This window comes from Cherax quadricarinatus, chromosome 78, assembly GCF_038502225.1.
Source record: "Cherax quadricarinatus isolate ZL_2023a chromosome 78, ASM3850222v1, whole genome shotgun sequence".
NCBI classification, from domain to species: Eukaryota; Metazoa; Arthropoda; class Malacostraca; order Decapoda; family Parastacidae; genus Cherax; species Cherax quadricarinatus.
The window spans coordinates 20,651,926-20,677,966 of NC_091369.1; positions in this window are offsets into that span (position 1 = coordinate 20,651,926).

Consider the following 26,041-nt stretch of genomic DNA (forward strand, 5'->3'; position numbering starts at 1 on the left):
ATCTGCAAATACAGTACTATGGGCTTGAGTAGCTGAGATGTATTTGGAAGGTCGTTTATGTAAATGAAAAAGAGAAAAGGGCCTAGGACACTTCCCTGTGGGACACCAACTATAATTGGTTGCATGGAAGAGTTAGCTCCTTTTGTGAACACATATTGTCTTCTGTTGCTGAGGTATGACTTTAGGTAGCTGAGGGAATGCTCTCTTATACCATAGTGCGATAATTTTATTTGAAACAATATATGCTGCTATATATGATAATCTCTGTAACTGTATTTGTGTATACCTGAATAAACTTATTTATTCTTAATATCTAGCCAATTCTCTGACCTCTCTTATGATGATAATTTCCGTTCATGAACCAAAAATGTCTCAGCTCTGATTTTACCCTCAAAGGCAAGGGGTCTGGACAACATCTCCCCATGGGTCCTTAGAGAAGGAGCAGAGATGCTGTGCATGCCACTAACCACAATCTTCAATACATCCCATGAAACTGGGCAACTACCTGAGGTATAGAAGACTGCAAATGCAGTCCCCATTTTTAAAAAAGGAGACAGAAACGAGGCACTAAGCTACAGACCATTGTCTCTGACATGTATAGTATGCAAAGTCATGGAGATGATTATCAGGAGGAGAGTGGTGGAAGACCTGGAACGAAACAAGATCATAAACAACAACCAACACGGATTCATGGAAGGCAAATTCTGTGTCACAAACCTTCTTGAGCTTTATGACAAGGTAACAGAAGACACGAGAGAGAGGGGTGGGTTAATTGCATTTTCCTAGACTGCAGGAAAGCCTTCGACACAGTTCCTCACAGGAGATTAGTGCAGAAGCTGGAGGATCAGGCGTGTATAACAGGAAAGGCACTTAAATGGATCAGAGAATACCTAACAGTGAAGCAACAACGGGTCATGGTACATGATGAGATATCACAGTGGGTGCCTGTGATGAGTGGGGTCCCACAGGGGCCAGTCCTAGGACCAGTGCTATTTTAGATATATGTGAATGATATATGTGTTTCCAGATGATGTGAAGCTAATGAGAAGGATTAAATCGGATGAGGACCAGGCAGGGCTACAAATAGACCTGGACAGGCTGGACACATGGTCCAGCAACTGGCTTCCCAGATTCAACCCTGCCAAATGCAACGTCATGAAGATTGGGGCACAGAAGACTCCAGACAGAGTATAGGCTAAGTTGACAAAAGCTGCAAACCTTACTCAAGGAGAAAGATCTTGGGGTGACCATAACACCGAACATGTCTGCGGAGGCACACATCAACTTGATAACTGTTGCAGCATATGGGCTCGTGGCAAACCTGAGAATAACATTCCGATACCTTAGTAATGAATCCTTCAAGAAACTATACACTGTGTACATCAGGCCCATACTGGAGTATGCAGCACCAGTTTGGAACCCACACCTGGTCAAGCACGTCAAGAAATTAGAGAAAGTGCAAAGGTTTGCAAGAAGGCTAGTTCTGGAGCTCAAGGGAATGTCCTACGAAGAAAGACTGAGGGAAATTGGACTGACGATATTTTGGAACTGAAGGGTCAGAGGAGACATGATAACAACATACAAAATAACGCATGGAATAGACAAGGTGGACAGAGACAGGATGTTCCAGAGAGGGGACACAGAAACAAGGGGTCAAAATAGGAAGCTGAAGACTCAGACGATTCACAGGGATTTTAGGAAGTACTTCTTCAGTCACAGAGTCGTCAGGAAGTGGAATAGCCTAGCAAGTGATGTAGTGGAGGCAGGAACCATACATAGCTTTATGATGAAGTATGACAAAGTTCAGGACGCAGAGAAAAAGAGGACCTAGTAGCGATCAGTGAACAAGCGGGGCCAGGAGATGAGTCTCGACTCCTGCAGCCTCAATTACATGTGTACAATTACGTGAGTACACCCAAACACATACACACACACAGACACACACACACACACACACGTGAAGTAGTATCGCTAAATAGTGCTCCCAGGATTTAGCGTTCTAGTGGCTGTCCTAAGATATTATTAGCGGTCATCGTACGTGAGTGAATCAGTGAACATTCCTACAAGAGTGTAACAGCTTTCAAGAGAGCAAATAATGTGATAAGATTAAGAATTTTACAATTTAAAATTGAATGAATGCTGAATGAGGGAGGGCAGCAGTCAGCTGATGAGGCTGCTGGCCACAGTGTTGACAAAATATCCAAACATAGTCAATTGGGTTAACGGTGTGACCTTCTATATTAATAAATACAGTTATTAGTGGGTTATAGCAGCAGTGTAGTGATAAAGTCGTAAACGAGTCATTAAGTAAATACTGAAAGTAAGAAAAAATTAGTCAGTCCCCAGCTGTTGGTGTTGTGAATGTAGTTAATATCATCAGATTTGTTATCATCATAATACTGTACTGAAGAAAAAAGAGTGAATACCAAGAAATAAAATTAAAATAAAATAAAAACTTGAATACATGATAAAGTTTTTGAAGGAGTTACAAAAGTGAAGGAGTTGATATCAGCCGACCAGCAGGAACCTCCACTGGGCAGACATCACTTGCCTGATAATCTTTAGTAAATTATCTAAATATCTTCAGATGAGTTGTGTAGCCTAGTGACCCCCCACCTGACAGCAACAAGCTAGTAAACAAGTACACACATACAAACACACGTGTTCACCAGTAATTATTATTATAGTAGATATTAGTATATATTAGTAAGGATTTGAGTGAGAAATAATTCTATAATCTTCAAAAAAGTAATGTAGCCTAGTGTGCAAAGATATAGGCCGATTGAGCACCAGTGAACCAACAACAACAAAGACCCAGGCCGGGAGAGTACTGGTGAACCAACAACAACAAAGATCTGGGCCGGGAGAGTACCAGTGAACCAACAACAACGAAGGTCCGGGCTGGGAGAGTACCGGTGATCCAACAACAACAAAGATCCGGGCTGGGAGAGTACCGGTGAACCAACAACAACAAAGATCCGGGTTGGCAGAGTACTGGTGAACCAACAACAACAAAGATCCAGGCTGGGAGAGTACCGGTGAACCTACAACAACAAAGATCCGGGCTGGGAGAGTACCGGTGAACCAACAACAAGAAACAACCGGGATGGCAGAGTACCGGTGAACCACCAACAACAAAGATCCGGGCTAGGAGAGTACCAGTGAACCAACAACAACAAAGATCCGGGCTGGGAGAGTACTGGTGAACCAACAACAAGAAGGTTCTGGGCCGGGAGAGTACCGGTTGGATGTCTTTCTCTAAAAGCCATTGACTTTTGAGCTATTTTCATTTTTCGCCGATGCTCTAAAGATGGATATTCTGGGTTTGTCGATACAGAAACACGGTAGTCTGATGAGGATAATTTGTTGAATCCACTGATGAGTGATGAGTCATCATAAATGGGATCTTGTAAATCTCCTGTTTTCCCTTTCCAAATAAATTTTAATGCTATTTCATTAAATGGCACAATTTCAATTTCTCCATTGGTAAAATTAATTAAATTGTTACATTTACTCTCTTTACTACCACTCACTGCTTCTAAAATTCCTAATTGTATACCTGGAAAAAGAGGTTTATGGAAATCAAAATAAGTTTGCTTAAAATGAGGAGCCATTTGCGAAGGGCCATAGTTGTATCGAATTATGAAAGTCTCAAGTGCTACACCACAAAATAAACCTCTGTCTACACTACCTTGATTGACAGTTACACTGTCTTCAGGATTATCAAAATTAATTACTGCTACCATGGGATTTTGACAAGGAATAGGAAAAACATTACTTATTTTTGATGTGGTAATAGCCGTTTTTTGATGAATTTCTCCCATGGAATGACTATTATTAGGAATACTGGCATAATGGCGAAAAGAATGTAATCCACAACTAATTCGTGGAAGATGAGCAGCATTAGGACGAGCTATAGCCCTTGATGTTGGACCCATAAGATTGGGAATTTTTTCTCGATCTAAACCCAGCCACAAAAACTGGAGTCTTGTTTGAAATTATTACTGTCATCTTTTAAGAGGAGAGACGGTAGCATATGTCGCGGAAGACTTTCATAAAAACTCTCACTGACTTGGAAAGAAGTTAATTCTTTATAGGTATACAGTTGACCATTGGGCATAAATTTAAAACTAATACGTGGTAGACTAGTACAGATCCACAAGTGAATCAGTCTCATACTCTAATAATTCAATGCATGGAATCCTGCATTTTAAAGCATATTAAGTGAACCTAAATAAATTGTCTGTTCCAAAGAGACTAATATATTCCCATTGAGGGTAAGGCAATATCTGGCTAAAATGTCGGGGAGCCGATCCTTCTTAAATTGAGTTTTTGGGAAAGGCATATAATTTAAAATGAATAATGATGTAGATAAATTTACAATCTAAAATGTGTAGTTCTGAAGGATTTTCTATAAAATGTAATTGAGGAAAATATTCTTTCAGAAGTTGTTCTGGTGATTTATATGTAGTACTGTAGGTGGATATAATCACATCGAGTACCATTTCAAGAAGAATACCACAACGTTTAGGAGTATCGGGAGTATTTAATAAATCGATAAACCCAACTTCACTTTGTGTAATAGATTTAGGTTCTTTGGTTTTAGAATCTTTGGGAAGTAATTTTTGAATGTCAGATGCTACCATACAAATATTTGCATAAGAATTCGATGGACAATTCCTAGTGTACCTTCCAATTTTATTACAGTCTAAATTTATATTTTTTCCATCTTCTGTTACCATGATAGCTGAATTGCTTAATATTTTTGTTTGAGTTATACATTCATCGATTTGACCACATCGAATAGCTGTGGTCCAAAGTTTTAAGAAATTAGTGGGAATAATTTTATTACGAGATCCCACCAATTTAATTTTGATATTGTCATCATCTTTTTCTAATATTATTTGTTGATTTTTATAATTTTCCAATAATTTTAAATTAACCTTACTAGACTCATTTTTTTTATTTTTATAATAATTTATTAAAAATTGTAAATTTGACATTGATAATGGTTCAGTAGTATCTTTCAAAATATCAGAAACTTTATTTTGTTGTAATATATTATCCACTTTTTTTAAAGTGAGAAGTAGGAACCGTCCTACAAAAATCTCTCCGGTTGTAAATATTGCCATATTGCCCAAATGGTTAATTGTATCTCGATGAATCTGAGTACATTTTGAGAGAAAAGGCCATATTTTAATTTGTGATTCCTCATAAATAATAATCCCATTAGCTTTTTTATTAAACTGTGGATGTCTTTGATCTGGCCATCTGATAGATTTTATTGAACAAATAGATTCACTTACTATAAAATTACAAGGATAAGCATCGAATGGATAATTTTCACACACAAGACATTCAAAAGAAGAAAAAAAAGTGGATGCATTATTAATTAATTTCATATTCTTCCATTGGTACCATTCATCTTGTCTTATTATACGTTCTGGATTTTCAATTAACATTTGCCACATTTGACTACCTCTCATAACTGGAATTATGAAATAATTTTTAGTAAAATTGGCAAGTCAGATATCTTTATTCCATTCTGGACGTTCAATACCCACTCCAAATACTAATTTATGATCAATAAAATATTTTATAAGTTGAGTCTCATTATTTTTGGGTAATTTTTTAATGTCGTTAATAACATTGCCCAAGTGGAATAGTATTCCAGGATAATGTTTAAAAATCATTTCAAAATTATCTCCTTCAATTTGTAGGTTAATACACATTTTTTGATATAATAAAAATTCCAATTCTGCATCTGATGAATCAATGTTTTGACATTTTGAACAAAATTCAATAGAACCGGGTAATGTCCATTCTCGATGGTGAGTGTTTAAAAACCCTCGCATATCCATTATGCTATTGTTAGTGGTATTTTATGATATATAAAATAATAATGAATAGTATAGATACTGAAAATAATAATAATATTCTTGAAAATTCATTACAAACATCTTCACCACCACCAGTAATACCTATATCAGATAATGATTATTTATACTTTTATCCTCCTTCTTCAAATATAAATGATAATTTACATCTGGGACTTGTTTTTATAATGAATTCAACTCTATATAAGCAACTTTTAAATTTTTCTCCTTTTGTTTATTATGGAAAAGAGAATATTTTACACGCTAATTTAAGTTTAAATGAAATTAAACCATTAGGCTTTCAAGGATATTCAAATAATTCACTTTATTTAAGTAAAAGACCTAATTTAAAAAAGACAATAATAATAATGGTATTCAAATGATTTACATAACACCTCATCATATTTTCACACATGAACAAAATGGCAAAATAACATCAGATTTATTTTTAGGATGAGGAGGAGGAGGAGGAGGAGGAGGAGGAGGAGGACAATGATGAGGAGAATATGAAGATGACAAACAACCACCACCACCACCACCATTACCTCTTACAACACTTTTAACTAACACTAATAACAATCTTGAACTCATAGTGACTCATCTATTTGAAAAACTTAGATTCATTGACAGTCGATCTGTAGAAAAGTTTAAAGATAACTGGAATTGTTGTTTTTCATCAACATTATATCAACAAGGAATAAGACCCATATTAGGAATGTGTATTTTAATAACTAACACTCAACGTTTAGCTTATTTGACACAGTTGATAGATTTTGTGGATCGTGTTCAAAAAATGTTTAATGTTACAGGATATTTTCCATATTTAATACATCCTTATCGTTTAACTGTATCTGAAAATTGTAAACTAAATTTAATTTCTTATAATCTTTTACATTACTTATTTTCTCCTCATGCTGAATCATGAAAAATTAGAGATATTATATTTTCGCATCCTGAATCTCTTAAAAACAACGACAATAATAATAATAAAGCTAATTTTAATCAATTTAAACAAAAAAAATATCAACATGGATTATTAATTGACAATGATTTACAACCTTATCATGAATATTTAACTCAAAGTAATTGTAAACTAATTTTAGATGCTTTACATTCACTTTTTGTAACTAGTATATAGATTGCAAATGGTGGTGGTTCTATTGTTCACAGTCATGTAACTATAACACGTAATTATTTAACATTACAAGGAAACATCATTAAAATTAAGAAAACTACTGCTAATCCATATAAAGCTACTAAACGTGCTCCATTACATTATTGTTTAAAAGAATCATTATTAACTAACATTGACAATTTACAGAATTATAATTTTCAACAACAACAGTGCAAAAACAAATATGGGTTATGCCACGCACAAGCTTTATACGGTAATTTCCACTCTGATAAAATGAAATGCCAAATAGCTAATTTAGTTCATGAATATGGGTGTAAACATTTATTACATTATGCTTCCGATTCATTAAAAAAAGAATTTAATAAAACTATAAGCAGTAAAAATAAAAAAATATTTACATGTACCTGTTGATGAAGAAATAAAACTTATTTGTGAATTTACATTTCAAATAAAAAATGAATTTGAAAATAATATTCATTTAAATTTGTAATCTAATCTCTCACTATTTTTTATATCATTTTTCCCACTTCTAAAATAACCTTATAAGTAATATTTTCATTATACTGGATAGAAAAGTGAATATGAAATGAAATATTTTAGTTTCTCACTTGTGAGTTATTTTGCTAAATGTACTTTTAAAATACTTTTTGTTCTAAAACTATATTTACAATTGTCACATGTGTAGGATTTTTCTCCTGTATGAATTCTCTCATGTTTCATCATATAATTGTTTTTAAAAAATTTTTGACAATAAGAACAAGAAAATTTTGAGTCTTTTATATGATGTGAAAAAAATATGCTTTTTTAATTCACCCTTGTTAAAAAAAACCACATTTACAATAATTACAAATATATGGTTTTTCATTTGTATGTATATTCCTCTGATGTATAATCATATTAGATTTCCTGGAAAATTTTTTGTTGCAAAAATTGCAAAATTTTTATTATGCACATTAAGATGTGCTTTTAAAGTATATTTATTATTAAAACTACATTTACATAAATTGCATATATATGATTTTTCATTTGTATGATTTGTCTGATGTTTAATCAAATTATATTTAAATGCAAATTTCTTATTGCACAAATTGCAAGAAATTTTTTTATTCTGCACATTAAAATGTGATTTCAAAGCATATTTATTGTTAAAACTATATTTACATAAATTAGATACATATAGTTTTTCATTTGTATGTTTTGTCTAATGTCTAATCAAATGAGATTTAAATGCAAATTTCTTATTGCACAAATTGCAAATATGTATTTTAATATGTATTTTGTGTATTATTAAATGATAAATAAAGTTATCAGCAGTCTTATAATTATGTTTACATTCTTTACAGCAAAAGTTTTCATCTCCAGAGAGAGACAATTGTTGTAATTTGTTGAAATTATTTGAAGAATTATATTGAAGTAATAGATCTTTGTCCTTATAGTCTTGATTATCCTTTCCATGTATTAATTCTTCTGTCACAATCCCTTGTTGTAATTCGTTAAAATTAATATCTTTATAGTCCTCCATCACCACCATATTCTTTCTATGTGATACTTCAATATCCTCTTCAAAATACATCTTGCTGGATAGACTGTATACACCAAACTGTGAGTCTTATATAGATGTAGCAAGAAGTTAATTTCTAAGTCCTGGGTAAATTACTAATTATTACTATAATTACAAATTATATGACTGAATTTTTTACATATATATATTTTTCTTTTAATTTGATTATTACTTAATAAGATTACAATGAACAACCATACTCAAGAAGTGTCTTCTGGTGATATTATTATTTTTCTGTTTATATTATTTATGACAACATACATAAACGCATAAGAAAGTCAATCAAAATAATAATATTTGTTTTAATATAAAGGAGGTGTAAACTATAATAAACTATATTAAAAACAAAAGAAAATGAATTCAATAAGTAAAAAATATATTGAATTTATAAAGACTGATGTTATTAAGCCATTAATTGACTTAATTCCAAAAGATAAATTATCTAATACTAATATTATTCTAGAAAAAGATTCATACACATTATTTTTGATTCTATTAGTCAAAATATATTAAATTATTCTAAACAATAATTTAACGACAAAATTAGTGAAAAATCACTCCCTCTTAAAAAAATTAAAAATAAAACTAAAAAAATTAAACAAACAGAAAACCAATTAACTCAAATTAAAATATTCAGTAAATCAGCTTTTGATTTGCTTTTACTAAATGAAGAATATAATTATTTTATACAAGAAATAGAAAGACGTATAAATAAAAAAAAATCTGATAATAATATCAATGATATAGTAAAATTATATCAGTCAATTCATAATACAATTTTAAATCAATTCTTAAGTACTCTTCAAGAAATTCTCATAAAAGTTTATGATTTAAATCCACATGAAAATCTTCCGCAAACATCTTATAATTATCCATATTTTCTTTAAGAATATTTTCTTTGACACTGTGAAAATAAGAAAATAAAAGCTGAATTAAAATATTTAGAAATTATAAATAATCCAATTTATAATTGTATTTGTAATAACACAACAACATCATGAAAGGAATAAAAATTACTCTAATTATGGATGAAATTTTAATAAATACTTTATTTGTTAAAGGTCATGAAATCTTAGAAGAAAGAATTTTAAAAGCATATGATGCTCAAAAATATACTATGTTTAAAAATGATGGAAATTTATATACTACTAATACTATATTAAAAGTTTATGTTGGAACTAATCGCAATTTACCTTTGCATAAAATCCTAGTAAAATTTTGGGCTATAATGGAAGTCAACAATAATGACATAATAAATGAAAATACTTGTATTGAAGTGGAAAAAGAATGTCGAAGAGAAATTGACGCTACACATCCACTTGTACAAGATAAATTGGGACCACTTGGTGAATCATCATTACGGTTTATTTCACGTTTCATCAAAATTAGAGTAAGTAATTTTAGACTTATTATAAATTCCCAAAATAATGATTATTTTATTCGATACAAAAAATTAAAAAAAAAAAAGATATAATTTTTCGTTATGATACTCTTACTTTAGAGTCAGTTTATGTTTCCGATGAGGGTAATAAATATTATAATGCAATATTTGTATAACAAAAAAAAACAGTAAAAGATCTGAATGAAGAGAAAGGAAAAAAAAGGAGGAAGAAGAAGAAGAAGAAGAAGAAAAATTAATATGTATGGCTAGTTTTTTAGACAGTCAAAATTTAAATATTAAAACTACTTATCTTTATGATAATATGTCATGTACTGTTTTGTACCACAGATATGAACCCAATGATTATTCTCAAATATTTCTCCTCATATTAGAATCTGAATCACTGAATGAAATAAAATCAAATAATTATCCTTTAGAATTTGATACCGAAGGTAAACCTATGTTTATTTCTCGTCCGGGATCTCTCTATTGGTATACCTCTTGGAGATTGGAAGCTTGATTACCTTTAAGTATCATCGAGACACTGTTCCTTATCATTCTGTAAATATTAATGATATCTATTTAAAGCCAGTATATTTCTTTCCTAAATTAGATGGTTGTAATGCAATTTAAAAATTTTACCCAAGTCATTTTACTGTTAGTCGACAGAATATGTTGTCCACAGCAGACACACATTTTATTCCACAATTTATTCTGCATTCACTTATTGATTTTACTTTTATAGTGGAAGCTGATTTACATTGTATAAATAATATAAATTATAAACCACTAGCAATTATTGATATTGTCACTAGTACTTTTACAGCATATGAATGAATGCATATATTACAAGCTTTTCGTAAAAATTTTAGAAATGATCTTGCTCCTTACTATATATTTTTTCAAGGAGAAAATAGCATTCCTTCGCCACTACCACCACCACCTCAATCTGTTTCTGTTATATCATAAAAATCTTTGAAAGGGTCCTAAGAAGCAAGATCACCACCCATCTAGAAACCCACCAGTTACACAACCCAAGGCAACATGTGTTTAGAACAGGTCGCTCCTGTCTGTCTCAACTATTGGATCACTACGACAAGGTTCGAAATGCACTAAAAGACAAAAAGAATGCAGATGTAATATATACAGACTTTGCAAAAGCCTTTGACAAGTGTGACCATGGCGTAACAGCGCACAAAATGCGTGCTAAAGGAATAACAGGAAAAGTCGGTCGATGGATCTATAATTTCCTCACTAACAGAACACAGAGAGTAGTCGTCAACAGAGTAAGTCCGAGGCAGCTACGGTGAAAAGCTCTGTTCCACAAGGCACAGTACTCTCTCCCATCTTGTTCCTCATCCTCATATCCAACATAGACAAGGATCTCAGCCACAGCACCGTGTCTTCCTTTGCAGATGACACCCGAATCTGCATGACAGTGTCTTCCATTGCAGACACTGCAAGGCTCCAGGTGGACATCAACCAAATCTTTCAGTGGGCTGCAGAAAACAATATGAAGTTCAACGATGAGAAATTTCAATTACTCAGATATGGTAAACATGAGGAAATTAAATCTTCATCAGAGTACAAAACAAATTCTGGCCACAAAATAGAGCGAAACACCAACGTCAAAGACCTGGGAGTGATCATGTCGGAGGATCTCACCTTCAAGGACCATAACATTGTATCAATCGTATCTGCTAGAAAAATGACAGGATGGATAATGAGAACCTTCAAAACTAGGGAGGCAAAGCCCATGATGACACTCTTCAAGTCACTTGTTCTATCTAGGCTGGAATATTGCTGCACACTAACAGCACCTTTCAAGGCAGGTGAAATTGCTGGCCTAGAAAATGTACAGAGAACCTTCATGGTGCACATAACGAAGATAAAACACCTCAATTACTGGGAGCGCTTGAGATTCCTAAACCCTGGAACGCAGGTGGGAGAGATACATGATTATATACACCTGGAAAATCCTAGAGGGACTAGTACCGAACTTGTACATGAAAATCACTCACTACGAAAGCAAAAGACTTGGCAGACGATGCACCATCCCCTCAATGAAAAGCAGGGGTGTCACTAGCACGTTAAGAGACCATACAATAAGTGTCAGGGGCCCGAGACTGTTCAACTTCCTCCCAGTATACATAAGGGGGATTACCAACAGACCCCTGGCAGTCTTCAAGCAGACACTGGACAAGCACCTAAAGTCGGTTCCTGACCAGCCGGGCTGTGGCTCGTACGTTGGTTTGCATGCAGCAAGCAGCAACAGCCTGGTTGATCAGGCTTTGATCCACCAGGAGGCCTGGTCACAGACCGGGCCGTGGGGGCGTTGACCCCCGGAACTCTCTCCAGGTAAACTCCAGGTTACTTATTCTTTTAATGAATTACAAGATGGAAAAATATATGAAGTTTTTTTACACTCACAGAAACAAGTTCAAGTAATTAGTAGAATTAGAGAAGATAAAGTACGGGCTAATCCTCGAAAAGTTGTTAATATTATTTGGGAATTACAAGAAAATTTTTATTTTTTTTTAATATATTAATGAATGGAAATATATAAAGATAAGACATTACTTACTTATCTTATCATCAGTATTAGAACTAGCTTGCTTGAAAGGTATAAAATTTAGAATATTAATAATAATGTTTTATTGTTGTTGTATTTGTAAAGAAAATTACAAAAAAAAATCTCATTTTAAGGATCATTTAAAAACACATTTAAAAATATATCTTTGCACAATATGTAAACAAGATTTTATTTTTAAATTTGTATTTGAAGAACAATTATTTTCATTCAGTATACAGAATAGGCAGAACTTGCGATCTTATTTAGTGGAGCAAAATTAAAAATTTTAACATTAACATTAATGGAAAAAATATATCTTTAAACATTTAAGAGAAAATTTTAGGAGTTCTTTGTAATTGGCCACTTTTACATATTCGGCATGACATATATATATTATGTTATCTAATCCAGGATATATATATATAGAGAGATTGTAGAGGAAAAAAATCATAACAGGATTGGAGTTCCAATAAAGAAGAAGGAAGAGGAAAAGGAGATTACAGATTATGATTGATTGCTTTATCCTGAAGTAATTCAACAATATTTTTACCAGAATGGAAATAAGTATTTGTATTCACCACTTGATGATAGAAATACCTTAGTACATAATGTACTGATCAACCCAAAAGATTATTTTTATAATCTTCATTCTTATCTATCCAATAGGATTTGGAAATTGAAAGAACCTCAAAAATTATTTACTGGAGCATGGGTAACCATTAATGATCTTGAAATTCCTAATTTTCCTTTCTATTGGTCCCGTCAAGAGAAAATATATTGTATGAGGATTAGTGATCCAATGGCTAACATGATTATCTCCAGTTTTCCTATTAATTTTTCTACACCAAATCAAACAGAGGAAAATGTAGTAGTTCTACTTTTAAAGTATTTGACAAAGAAGGAACAATACATAATTCATAAGAGGTATCTAGAAATGAACCCCAATCAATTGTATACAGCTTTCTATTTCAAATTTCCCAGTCTCCCTTCAACTTGTCCATTTCCACCATGGCACATAAATTATATAAATTATGAGCATGTGAATCTATTTAATAAATTTATAGGAATATCTATAGGGGCTTTACATGTAGCAATTGAACATATCACTGACCAAATAAATTATTTGAAAATTTTGACACTGAATACTTTTGGATTACAAAGAGGTATGGAACTTTATTCTTATGCTATATCAAAAATAAAAATTGTGTCACATTTATCTATAATTACATCTCCTCTTTCAGTACAACTAACTACAGAGAAAGATGTAATAAAGATTCTAAATAAAGAATGGAATGCAGCTCTTAAGTTGAAGAAAAGAAACAAATCTACACAACTGAAGAAATAAATAAAAGTTTAAATTGATCAGAATGATAAATAATAATAGAAAAAGAAGTAGCAGGAACAGTAACAGTAGAAGAAATATGAACAGTAATATTCATAGGAGAAGAGGAGATAAAAAAACACAAGGAGAAATAGTAGCAGTAATTATAATAATCATAGCAGAAGAAGCAGCAGAAGAAGAAGCAGCAGCAGCAGCAGCAGCAAAAACAACAACAACAACTACAACAACTGCAACAACTTTGGCAACAATAGTTATAGTAGAAGAAGTAGTAGGAATAACAACTATTGCATTATCAATCACAGAAATACTAATATCTACTGTAGGGTAAATGAAAATTTAAGAGTAGTGGATCTCTTCATAAAATATATCCATAAAAAGAAACAATGTGAAACTGACCTAAAATATATGTTAGGAAATATAGAAAACAAATTAGAATTGGATTTAACCTCTAGTTTGAAAATATCAACAATTATCTCACCAAAGTTGTAAGCTAAATATATGATTAACAAGGATATAAATAAGTCATATTATAAAATGAATATAAAGTTGACAAGAATGGCTACAGATGTTTTAAATATAACAATTCAACATCTCAGTGAATGTATAAAATATTTGAGACTTCAAGCAATACTGAATTTTGTTTTTTTTAAAAGCTAGAGATTTGTATTTGTATGCAAAAATGAAAACTCAAACAAAATATTTAAAACCAAAGTTGTCATCGATGGACATACTGTATCCACCATCAGAAAAATTAACACTTGAAAAAGAATGCCATAAAGTTTATTATAATTAGTTTTAAAAGAAAGTTTATTAATTGAAAGGTACCACTATTTTTATTAATTTTAATGGATTCGTTCAATTCAAATAAGGAATTGATATATTTAAAATTAATTTAGATTCAGATAATATGGCAAGGGTATTTCTTTATGTAACATCGAACAGGAAGGGATTCCTCTATCATGGGTGCACACATTTGGAGTTTTCATTAGCTTCTCTCCCTCTTATAAAGAGGTTAGTTTCATAAGACTCACTCACATTCTGCCAAACAATTTCTTTGGAGTAAGAGGTCAGTTTTATGTAGAGATTTGTTCCCTGTTACATTCTGTACAAATTCTTTATAAATCAACTCAAAACCTGAATCATAATTTTTAATTTATTCAGTATATTTTAAAAGAAAGTTTATTAATAGAAATGTCCCACTATTTTCATTTTCAAAATCATTTTTTGCTTCATTAATTTTAATGAATTCGTTCAAACTTTCAGTAAGAATTTTAGGAAGAATTTCTGGGTAGTGTTTAAAATATTTTTCTTTGTAGTTGGTGATAATTTTCAAGTGACAGAAAAATTGGAGTGTAGGTGGGTTGTGCCATAATTTCACAGGAGACTGAACAAATTTTACACAATATCCATCTTCTTGAAGTGAACTAAGAATACTTTGGAAAATGTATTTGTTACAACCTATTCCAATGTTACTAATAAATATATTAGAATTAAAGGTGACATATATAAGACCATTTTATACATTATTATAATCTTCTAAAAAAATACAGAATATTGCAAAGACAGGATGAGTTTTATACACCATTCGTATTATTAGTTCGTAATAACAAAAGTAATTTTTATCATAGTCATTTTCGGTTATAAAGATATGGTATAGACGATCTACCTTCTCCAAATTCACTTTGAAACTCTGTAATTCATTTTCTTCCCATAAATCTCTTTCGCAAAGAGAAGTTTTATGATTGAGTGAATATGAGTTTTGATACTGGAGAATGTCGTCTATAGATTGATCAATGTCAAATACTGTTGATACATTCTTAACGATAGATTTGAAGCCTTTTTGTGTCTGCATTCTGAAAGCCATGATGACAAAATTATTTGGAACTTCTTTATATTTGTTGAATTTTTTTTATCCTTTAACTTAAAAAAGTTGCCCTATTACTTGCAATTTCTTCAAATCGGTAATAATCCTAGTGAAGTCAGGATTATTATTTTTGCTTTTGAAGTAAGAGGTATTTTTGTAATAATCATCTTTGGCTTCACTAATTTTAACCCTTTGAGGGTCGACAGGCCCTCTCCGAAACTCGTTCTCAGGGTCGGCCAAATTTAAAAAAAAAAAAAAATTATTTTCTCTTATGAAAAGATAGAGAATCTTTTCCCGATCATAAAGACACCAAAAGTTTGAAATTTGATAGAAAACTTACGGAATTATGCTCTCGCAAAGTTAGCGGTCTCGGCGATGTTTACGCATCGGCGATTTTGCCCACTTTGAGCCCCATTTTCGGCCAATTTCACTGTACTAGTCGACAAAAAACATGAATATTTCGCTAGAACTCCATTTTTTCTATCGAATGGGTGCAAGAAACCACCCATTTATGAAACGCAACTATCCAGAACAGTGGTCAGAATTTAGCAATTTTGCCAATTTCACACAAATTTCAAAAGATGCCAATTTCCGAATAGGGTCCAGAATAAACAAGAAAGACATTCCTGGCACTAAAATGACATTTCCTCTAGTCATTAGTCACGTCTCAAGGCCCCTCTTATATTCTTTTGCTTTCCACTTTGAATTTTTATTCTCACAAAAATATAAGATTTACTGTTATGCAGACTACTGCATTAGTGTAAAAAAAGGTATAAATATTATTGGTGCACTTGTAAATGAATATTAGACTCACCAGTTGATGTGTATTGCACGCTTGGCACGATTTGTTTACTTTTGAAGTTTGGTAAAAATCGAACATTTCTGCTACTTTGAGCTCAATTTCAAGGCACCTTTCATTGTAAAACCAGTCAAAATCATCTCAATTTCTGTAATATGTCTCCCATTCTATAAAATGAGACCAAGAAAACTAGAATACAACAATAAATACCATACGAAAATACACTGCAAAGTCGCTGATTTATTAAAAAAAATGGTCAAAGTTTTTTTTTTCTCATTATGCACTGTGTGCTGCAGGATTGTTTTTAGACTGTGCACACTGACCACATAGACCCATTCTTTCATATGAAGGCCTACCAGCTTTCTCCCACTAGATTTGAGGCCGCTAGAATTTATGAGTACTAGTACGTCAAAAACCCCTACGCGTAAAACATACTAGTACGACCAAAACCCTCAAAGGGTTAATGAACTCTTTTATACTCTCAATAAGAGTTCTAGGAAGAATATTCTCTAGGGAACAACAGTGGTAGTAGTCTGTAATTTTCAATTGACACAGAAACTTGAGCATTGGTGGGTTTTGCCATAATTTTATGCGAGACTGAACAAACTCTACACAATATCCATCTTCTTGAAGTGAACTAAGAATATGGTGAAAAATGTGTTTCTTACAACTTGTTCCAATGTTACTATTAAACATATTAGAACTGAAGGTGACATATATAAAACCAGTGACATTCATAACAGAAAATAATCCTACAAGCAATCCTTGATAATAAGACATGTGGATAACTGACATTATCACAAAGACAGGATGATTATTATACACCATTCGTACCACTAGTTCATAATAACCACCATCACTACTTTCATTATTGTTGTAAGTTAAGATGTGGTATAGTCGATCCACCTTCTCCAATTTCACTTTGAAACTCTGTAATTCATTTCCTTTCCATAAATCTCTTTTGCAAGGGGAAGTTCTATGATCAAGGTAATATTGTTGATACCAGAAATCATTATCTAAAATTTTATCAATGTCAGAGGCTGTTGATACATTTTTAACTATAGACTTGAAGCCTTTTTGTGTCTGTATAATGAAAGCCATAAAAAAAAAAAAAGATTTTTGTTGTAGATGAAAAAAATTATATATATTTGTTGAATTTTTATTTTTATCCTTTAACTTAAACTAGTTCGTAAGATGTGGTTGTACAACTCAAAAAAAAAAAAAAATCATAGTCCAGGTAAATAATTGTATTGAAATGAGGATTATTTTTGTAAACATCTTTGGCTTTACTAATTTTAATGAACTCTCTCATACTCTCAATAAGAGTTCTAGGAAGACTATTCTCTATGGAACAGCAGTGGTAGTAATCGGCAATTTTCAATTGACAGAGAAACTTGAGCATTGGTGTGTTTGCCATAATTTTGTGGGAGACTGAACAAACTCTACACAATATCCATCTTCTTGAAGTGAATTAAGAATGTGGTGAAAAATGTATTTCTTTCAGCTTATTCCAATGATACTAATAAAAATATTAGAACTGAAAGTAACATATATAAAATCAAATCCTCCAATCCATCATTCATTTGAAAAGATGTAAATAGTTGACATTATTACAAAGATGGGACGATTCTTGTACACCATTCGTACTGCTAGTTCATAATAACCATCATTTTCGTACTCGTTGTAAGTTAAGATATGGTATAAATGATCCACCTTCTCCAAATTCACTTTGAAACTCTGTAATTCATCTTCTTCCCATAAATCTCTTTCACAAGGGGAAGTTCTACAATCAAGTGAATCTTGATATTGGAAAGCGTCACCAACAATTTGATTAATGTCAGAGGCTGTTGATACATTATTAACAATAGACTTGAAGCCTTTTTGTGTCTGTATAATGAAAGCCATGGAAACTGAAGTGATGTTGTGTAATTTATATATGGTACCTTGTCACTATTTAATGTTAACTAGAAGATAAATACTTTATATAATTACTTTTGTTTTTAAACCTATTTGAAAACATTAAGTTTCATTTTTCTTAAATTCTTTTCAGAAAAAAGAAGACAAAACATTTTATGAAAAACTTCAAAGACAGGACAGAACAATGGAAACAATAGAAATTATGGAAATTATGTGTAAAACTTTGCCATATGCAATGCAAGATAAGGTACGTCCTTTAATAAAGGAAAATGGACTCACTCTCAGAATAGCTTTATTAATAACTAAAATGTGGTCATCCAAAATGCAGAAGTATGTGGAAAAGTTAATACATCATCAAGCCATAAATGAAAACTATGTAGGAAGTAAAGATATGAAGTATGTCTGTCTTTGACAGTAATACTAATGATGAAGATGATAATGAAGATGGAGGATGGATAATTAAAAATCAAGATGATGATATTGTTGATCTTGTGTGGAAGAAATTTAATATAAAGGAACATTTTAAACAAGTTAAGTCTCATCGTTCATGGATTCAACTCTCATATAATAGATTCAAAGATTTTATGACTCCCCCTATTCTTCTTAGTCTGGAAAAAATTGTTGACCGGCATGATTTGACTAAATTTGCATTCAGTCAAGCTGTTGGTTATACACTGAGTTTTGTACACAAGATCAAACATCCCTTAATTTGGAGGAATGCTTGTGACTTTCATTTATATAATGAGCCTCATCATTTTCAAATGAACAATGTAATACATCTAAAAAGAAAAAAATTGGAACTTTGGATGAAATGTGCTTCTGATGAAGATTTTTATAATAGATTTCCTTATGGAATTGATTTAAATAATCATGATTTTGATTCTAATGATTTTATTGAAGTTTTTTATATGAGGGTTTTTTAGACATGGTGGCCGTTGAATGGGAAAGAAAAACGGAAAAGAAGGTAAAGGGGTTAAACATTACCAATACCGATCTTGTACACATTGATGATAAATATTTATCTAGATATAATAATAAACTAAAACAAATACTAAAAGAATTCATGAGAAAAGTAAAAGAATGTGATGAATCACAGGGTCCCCAAAAAGGTCCCCAAACCCCAGAAAAGGCTCTAGAGCAATTAAAAAGGTTGTCGTCCCCAAGCCCCAGAAAAGATCATCCTCAGGCTCCAGAACAATAAAAAAGGTCGTCGTCCCCAAACTCCAGAAAAGATCATCCACAGGCTCCAGAAAAATCAAAAAGGTTGTCGTCCCCAAGCCCCAGAAAAGATCATCCTCAGGCTCCAGAACAATCAAAAAGGCCATCGTCCCCAAGCCCCAGAAAAGATCATCCTTAGGCTCCAGAACAATCAAAAAGGCCCAGATCCCAGAACAGGTCCTCAGATCCCAGAACAAAAGGTCCTCAGATCCCAGAACAAAAGGTCCTCAAATCATAGAACAAAAGGTCCTCAGATCGCAGAACAACAGGTCCTCAGATCCCAGAACAAACGATCCTCAGATCCCAGAACAAAAGGTTCTCAGATCCCAGAACAAAAGGTCCTCAGATCGCAGAACAACAGGTCCTCAGATCCCAGAACAAACGATCCTCAGATCCCAGAACAAAAGGTTCTCAGATCCCAGAACAAAAGGTCCTCAGATCACAGAACAAAAGGTCCTCAGATCCCAGAACAAAAGGTCCTCAAATCCCAGAACAAAAAGGTCCCAAGGCTCCAAAATAGGTCCCCAGGCCCCGAAAGATGTAGGAAATAAAAAATATAAATACTTTTGTAAATTAATTTATTATTGTTAAATTTGCATGCATGTATTGTATGTATAATTATTTTTTTTGGTTTAATATTGGAGAAAAGATCTTTAAAGTGTATATGTTTATTACTACATATTAGTTCTTTGTTCAAGAGATTATGAACAGTTGGTAATTTTCATGTGACTGAGTGTTGGTGAGTTTTTTTTTTTCAAAATAATTTTATACTCATGTATTTGTTACCTAATAAAAGTATAAAAATTGAAAGTGATTATGATTTAAAAATTTTTTATGATACCCCTGTTAAAATTTTATCATATAAAAATTTTCCTGTTTGTCATAATAAGCTGATATAAAAAGACACCAGTTGATAAAGAGGATATTATTACCTTCTGTACTGCACAAGATGTAACATCTTGTGTGTGAACTTAGAATTCAGAAAAATTTGGTACCTTTTAAAATAAAAATGAAGTTTTCAACAGAATTACTCCTAGAAATTTTTGCTCAAATTCCTTACCAAGATTTATTAAACTGTTGTGCTCCAGTGTGTAAGAACTGGAGAAATGTAATTATTGATCAAGATTATATGCCAATTCGCCAATTATATTATAGATATTGTAAAGAACCTTATTCAAAATTTCAAAATCCTTTTAGTAATAATAATAGTAGTAGTAGTAATGCTATTGAAATATTACGACCATTTTTAAAATACGAAGATGACTATGTATTTCAACTTTTATTACAAATTATTGATTATAAAAATAAAATATATAAAACCTATAACTTAAAAATTGATTTAGTTGAATTGAAAAGACATCGATATTATTTGCATGCTGCTGAATTACTTGAAAATCACCAATCATTCTATAATAACAATGATTGGCATCTTCTGTTAATATTGATGGTAGTACTATCTAAGAATGTGAGTGAAGTCTTGTATTTATTATATTTAGTATTAAAAATACAAAATTTTTATCCACTGGTGGATATTATAGATTTTTTTTATGGATTATGTTTGATGTTTTTAAATTGTTACTATAATCATAAAAGTTTAAAACTTTCCACTTATAATCATACTAAGATTAATTCTGCTCTTTTCATTTGGGAAAATAGAATTAATGGTTGTCCATTAATGACATGTGAATGAGCACAAGTTGTAAATCATCTTTATTGCAACAATGATAAAATTATTAATGTTGATTTTCTGAGTATAGAAACTACCTTTGAGATATTATTATTAATTTTCAATAGTCATAGCAATAGAAAGTTTTTAATTATTATATCTGAAGAAAATTGCGTCTATTCAACTTTAATATCTTTAGAAAAATCTTTATATTATTTCTTTAAAAATGTAACTATAAATAGTTATAGCTTCTTTAAAAAAATATATATATTCTGAAAAATATGAAAAATATGATTTCATAATTCTCTTCACGTTGAATGAAGAAATAATAGAAAAAGTCAAAATACTAACCAATGTTACCCTAATTTTTTTTAAATATATTAATTGGTGTTTTAATAATAATATATTTTTAAAAGTAACAAAGTCAGAAATTCCACTTTTTCGTTTAATGTATAATTATGAAAAACAAACACTCTATTTTGGTAAATTATTATGTATTAAAAATGAAACTGTTATTTTTGAAACTGATGATTTTCCCAAAAAAAATTTCAGTAGGAGAATGTTGGAAAACTTGGAAAGATGATGTAAATATAAGCAAACAAACTGTAATCAACTCCCTGAAACTATTGTCATATGAACTGTTTTACATTTGGGATGATGATAGCAACAAATACATAAAAATTTATAATCCTCAAAAATTTTTGCTGCTCAACAAATACATAAAAATCTATAATCCTCAAAAATTTTTGCTATCTTCCAGTGAATAGATCTTTATTTTTTAACTAATTATTTTTTAAAACACTACCTCTTTCCAAATAGAAGATATAGAATAAACTATTTTTTTAATTATAAAGAAAAATTAAAAGAAAACGAATATATAAATATTCAATTACTTCTTTTTCATATCATATAGAACTTAATGACAGCAATACCAGAAATATTTCTTCAAGAAATTTTTGCTTAACTTCCTTATGAAGACTTATTTAATTGTTGTGCTCCAGTTTGTAAGCAATGGTGAGATGTAATTGGCAATCAGTATTATATGCCATTTCGTCAGTTGTATTACCGATATTGTAAAGAACCTTACTCTAAATTTCAAAGACCTATTGGTAAAGACAACATTGATAATAATGATAGTTGTATTAATGCTATAGAAATATTGAAAAAATTATTTTATGTCATTCTTTTCCTGTTATTACTCCATTTTTAAAAATAATTGAATATAAGAAATCTTTTAAAATCTATAATTTAAAAAATCACTTGTTAGAATTTTATAATCATCCAATGTATTCTTCAGTCATTACATTAATTATAGAACAAAAACCAAAAACAACATAAATTTCAGCTACAGTCAAATATCATCAATGGCTGGCGTATCATAGCCTTAATAGCAAAATGTTTAGGGATGTAAGTGAAATTCAATTTTTAATATATTTAATATTAAAAATACCAAAATTTTTCTCATTGGTTGAAATCATAGATTTTTTTATGGATTATGTATGATGTTTTTGTTTCATTATTATAATCACAATATATTTTATACTGATCATTACAAAATTCACTCTGCTCTTTTTCTTTGGGAAAATCAAATTTATGATAGTGAATATCACTTTTTTAGTAATAATCATAATGATGAAAATATAATTAAAATAGAGTATATAGCAGGAGTAAATATTTATTATTTATTAAATCAAATCTTAACTCATTACAATAAAAAGAAATTTTTAGTTAGGAAAACTTTAAATAATTATAAAGTCTTACCCTTAATAACTCGTTTATTTAACAATGTAATAACATTGATGGGTAAAGATGACATATTTAATGATACATTGGAAATGTACGATTGTATTATTATTTTAAAAACTAAAAATGATGACACAGATTTTTTTGGGGTATAATAATAACGTTAAAATAATTATTTCTGAAGATACATTTAATTCAAAACAATGGTATTTTAACAATGAAATAAATCATTATTATCATCATCATTAAAAGTGAATAGTCTTTTTCGTTAAGTACAGGGTACTAAATCTCAAAATTTGTGTTGGATAATGAACAGTGTGTTACAATATAAGAAATTTGAAACAAAATTTCCCAGAGTTTTTGTTATTGGTGAAAGACCAAATGATATTTATAAAAAAGAAAAGTCAAATAATATAGCAATTATTATATTAGTTGATAATTATTTTGATATGTATATACACTGTTATATATATTTTCATAGGAATGAAACCTTCACCATTTTAACTGACAAAAAAAGAATAAGAAAGTAAATTGAATTCTAATAAATATTGGAATAAAGAAAGAAAAATACATGGAGATGAAATAAAATGGTTTCAAGCTCAGAAGTGTATTGATATATCATACAATCCTAATTTCTCTTTTAATATTGAGTCTATGTTAGTAGATTTTGTGATCTTGATAAAATTAATAATATACCTAATTTTTTTATTATTTGATTATATTATAAAGATTTATCAAATAGTCCAGCAATAAATAAATTTAATGATTATTTGTATTCTACTATTCAAAATTGCTAATAATAGAATATAATTTACGGGCCGGACATATTTTATAGAGTATAAAATATCTTATTCATTTACTCAATTATTAACACACAGTGAATTTACTAATGAAAATTATTATTATCAGTGTAAAAAGTGTATAAAATGCAAAAAAAGAATTAAAAAAAGAAACTCTTGTTTTTAGAAAACAAGCACAAGCTGCTATATCTAAAATAATTGGGTTTACTAGGTTTACTTATAATAATAATTTTTCTATTAATGATGTCAATTATTTTTGTTTAGAATGCAGTAGTGATTCATATTATAATGAATATTGTCTTAGTAGTAGATTTTTTTTTTTAATTTTTAGAAATTAATATATGATATCAATTACTAGTGTAAAAAATATGAATAAATAAATTATTAAGCCAATGAGTCCTTAAATGTTGCTATGTAACTCTACATTTTTTACCATAATTTTCTCAACTTCACAAACATTAGAAAAATTTTTATGATCATATAATTTTTTTTAGGATCATATAAAATATTTTACCAACACAGAATTCAAACTCCATGTGGCAGTAGTCTTGGGAACCAACCAACCAACCTCTGTACAGTACAGGATGTAACATCCTGTTTTTGAACTTGACAAACATTATAAAATTTTTTTATGATCATATATTTTTTTAGCATCATATAAAATATTTTACCAACACTCATATATTTTTTTAGTATCATATAAAATATTTTACCAACACAGAATTCAAACTCCATGTGGTAGTAGTCTTGGGTTTTTGGGAAACCCCTGTGCAGTACAGGATGTAACATCCTGTTTCTCAACGGTGGTTTATAATCTATTTCATATCATTATATAAAATATTTTGTGATCATAGAAAATATTACCATAATGCCAAAATATTTTCTAAGAAATAAAATGTTACATCCTGTACTGCACAGGGGAAGTTCCCAAGACTACTGCCACATGGAGTGTGGATTCTGTGTAGGTAAAATATTTTATGAACCTAAAAAAAATATAGATCCTAAAAAAAATTTCTAATGTTTGTCAAGTTTAGAAACAGGGAGGTTCCCAACAGACTGCCACATGAAGAGTGAATTCTGTGTTGGTAAAATATTTTAAATGATACTAAAAAAAAATATATGATCATAAAGAGAACTTCTAATGTTTGTCAAGTTTAGAAACAGGATGTAACATCCTGTACTGGCACAGGGAGGTTCCTAACAGACTGCCACATGGAGAGTGAATTCTGTGTTGGTAAAATATTTTATATGATAATAAAAAAATATATGATCATAAATAAACTTTACAAGAACTCAAGCAAGGCTATTCAGTCACGCCCAGTCCCTAGTCAGAGTCACACTATGTGATAGAACTCAGTGCTAAACAATCATACTACTCCAATGCACTTTTCTTCTCTTGATAAGTAATATAAAACAAGTTGTGAATTAATATAAATATATTTTAAACAAGTTATGAACATACATATCTTGTGTGCAGTGTAGTGGTGGTGATAGTAGTATCAGTGGTGCTATGGTACCAGCAGCAGTGGGTGGTAGCAGAAGTGGTATCATGATGGTTAAAATATTTTAGATCATCAAATAAAACATTTTGTGATCATTGAAAATATTACCGTTATGGTTAAATTTTTTTATGATGGTAAAATATTTTTGATCATCAAATAAAATATTTTGTGATCATTGAAAATATTACCATGATGGTTAAAATTTTTCTATTACCATGATGGTTAAAATTTTTCTATGATGTTAAAATATTTTAGACCATGAAATAAAATACTTTGTGATCGTTGAAAATATTACCATGATGATTAAATTTTTCTATGATGGTAAAATATTTTGGATCATCAAATAAAATATTTTGTGATCTTTGAAAATATTACTGTGATGGTTAAAATTTTTTTATGATGTTAAAATATTTTAGATAATCAAATATTCTTTGACAAAAAATATTTTAGATCATCAAATAAAATATTTTGTCATCATTGAAAATATTACCATGATGGTTAAAAATTTTCTATGATGATAAAATATTTTTGATAATCAAATAAAATATTTTATGATCATTGAAAATATTACTGTGATGGTTAAAAATTTCCTATGATCATGAAATATTTTATATAATAATACAGAATTCACTTCATCTGGTAGTAGCCTAATGTACATCCTGTAC